Raw genomic sequence first — 2,999 nt, forward strand, 5'->3', positions numbered from 1 at the left:
GATGATTTTAGATTTTGGAACCTCTTTTTTGGTTGAGCACATCTCGTTTTTTCAAGGGTAATCCTCAGCGATTGGGTTGTTATGCAAATCTTCGTAGGTAGAACAGATTGGGTTTTTACTCTATAAATAGGGGGCCTTCTCTTTGTCGAGAGAGCTTCTTTGGGAAAAAAAATTCAGAAAAAGGTCAAGAGGGGTTTTGCTTCTGCAAGAAAAGAAAAAAACTGCAAAAAAAAAGAAAAGGAAAAGTTAGAACGTGTGAGAGAGAGAGAGAGGAGAAAGGTAAAAAAGGCAAAGGTGATTTGACCCCTACTGTTCATCATCTTCCCCAAATCCGCTGCCCCTCCTCTGCAACTTCCATCCGCAAGGCTTCCGCAACCGTGCGTCCGCCACAGCCGCTTCGTCGGTCTCCCTAGGAAGCTCGCCGCGACGACCTGAGTCTTCCTCCGCCCGAGCCCACCGTGCCACGCCGAGCCCTGCTGCCTTGCTACCGTCGCTCCATCGCCCGCGAGCTCGTGCTCCAACTGCTGTCCAGAGGCCGAGATCTGCCCACCGCCGTGCCTTGCTTGTTCCCGGTCGTCTCCGACGCCCGTGAAGCTCGTCGCGACCCACCGCTCTGCCCCACCGAGCATCGCCCATCGCCCAGGAAACCGAGGACCCACTGACCCTTTGACGTACTCGCGCGATTCGACGCTACCGCCGAATCCCTGTGCCCTACTGCCCGGAGCTTCTGCCCACGCCACGATCCGCTTCTGTTCTGCCCCCAGCCGAAGTGCACCACGATCGCACCAGCCTCGTCCGAAGCCCGACGTCGCCTCTGCTTGGCCCCGCCTCCGCACAGCTCTCTTCTCTGCGCCGCTCAATCCGACCTGCCGCTGCTGCTCTGCCTGAAGTCAGACAGAACCGCGCTGCTCGCTTCCCGCGACGTCTAGACGCACCGGCGACTCACCTCGCCGGAACCCCGAACGCCGGCGACCCGAACCCGCTACCCGGAGATCAGCCGCACGAGCAAGCCGTGGGTGAAGAAAGCAAGAAAGAAAAAGAAAAGAAAAAGAAAAAGAAATTAGGTAGTTTTATTTTCTTTTTTTATATTTACTTTATTTTGTTTATATTATGTAGTTTAGTTATTTAATTGATCCCAATGTTCACTTTATGAGTCTTGTAGGCATTATCCGCAGGGTCTTCCATATAATTATGACCCGTAAGATGTCGGGTCATTTTTTAATTATTTTAATTATTGGAATTTGTTGATAGTACTTTTTAATTGTTGAATCAATATAACTATTAATTTGATCCGTAGCACTCGATCGATTTTTAATTATCTTGATTTTTTTGTCGATAATTAAGGTTAGGATAATCGTTAATTGACCATCGCGACAACAAGTTATTTTTCCGATTATTTTAATCTTTATTTGATTGAATATCTTGATTGGTTAGATTTAATTGATAATCGCTTTTTTTAAAAACCACTAAAAAATCTAAAAATATTTGAATTAGATTCAATTTGTTTTAAATATTTTTCGTTATCTTGCATATCTAGAATAGGGATTTTATTCCGAATTTAAAAATAAAAAAATCCAAAAAAAGAAAGTGATTCATTTAGGTTGTTAGTTTTTTATTTGAATTGCATGTGAAGTTTTAATTTCGAATTTCTTAAAGAAAAACACAAGAAAATCATTGTGCATTTTAGATTAGAATTGCATGTTTCATTTTAAATTTAGATCATCTTTTAGATAAATTGCATCTTAGATTTAGATAATGTCTTAGTTTAAATTAGGATTTAATATGACTTAATCCCTAGTTTAAATTAGATAGAATCTTAATCTAGCTAGATCATTTTTGCATTTTTAAATTTCGAATTTCATAAAATTTGTCTTAGGATGAATTAGTTGCAATTTCCGGAATAGATTGCATTTTTAGAATAGAAAATCATGTGCACGTTATATAGAATTAAGTCCATGAAATGCACGCCATTTTAGTAATTATTATTAGGTTCATTTCTAATTAGAAATTTCCCGTCATTAGATTATGCCATTTAATAAATGTCACGTGACATATAGCTCGCATACTAAATTGTATACTGCATGTCATGTTAGGTTAAATAATTTTAGTATGTCATTGCATCGCATTACCTGTCATCATTTGATTAATTTAGATTGCATTTCTTCATGTCATATAGCTTAGGTCATGCTGCCATGTCATATTAGATTATTAACATGCACTGCATAAGTCATGATTTTCATTAAATAAAATTGAAATTGCGTTGTTAATTAAATCATATCTAGGGCCGTCATAAGAATTCTGATTTAACAATGCAGATGATTTCGTTGTTCTAGTATGTTTTGCAATATTTAATTGTTTCTGAGTGTTAAATTGGTGGTATGCGCACACGTACGATCACCTCACACGTTAGGAAGTTAGATTAAAATTAATTCAATTGCCAAACATTTTTTTGAAAATGAAATAAAAAGGTACCGAAAGGCACTAGGATAATAACAGAACCAAGTCCCCGAACTCATAAATCTTTGGTTCGTAGGAGTAAAGTAAATCTTCCGTTACTTTACTTGGTTTCTAATCGACCCACCAAAAATAGATTAGTGGCGACTCCCCGATTAAAAATCATTTGCATGTTAAGAATTCAAACCTAAGTCATGCGACTGGTATGGGAGGTGAGAAAGCCCGAATGCTCTTAAAGACTTAAGAATCTATTAACCTAGTTTTAGGTGGTGAACCCTGAAAATTAGGTCGCGACACCCGGGTTGACCTTGGAATCGGACCGAACCCATTGGGTCGGTCTGGTCCTTGGTCCCAGGCTCAATAGGGTCGGTCCTCGGTCCTAAAAATTGAGGACCGACGACACTGTACGTGTGGGTCCTAGGGTTAGGGGGTGGCCCGAACCAACCCGGACCATGCTCACCCCTAGCTCCGACTCAAGTTGCGCCCCCTCTCTCCCCTACCGTCCATCTCTCCTCTCCTATCGGGCCCCCTCAACATTCACCGCC

This window comes from Eucalyptus grandis, chromosome 2, assembly GCF_016545825.1.
Source record: "Eucalyptus grandis isolate ANBG69807.140 chromosome 2, ASM1654582v1, whole genome shotgun sequence".
NCBI lineage: Eukaryota > Viridiplantae > Streptophyta > Magnoliopsida > Myrtales > Myrtaceae > Eucalyptus > Eucalyptus grandis.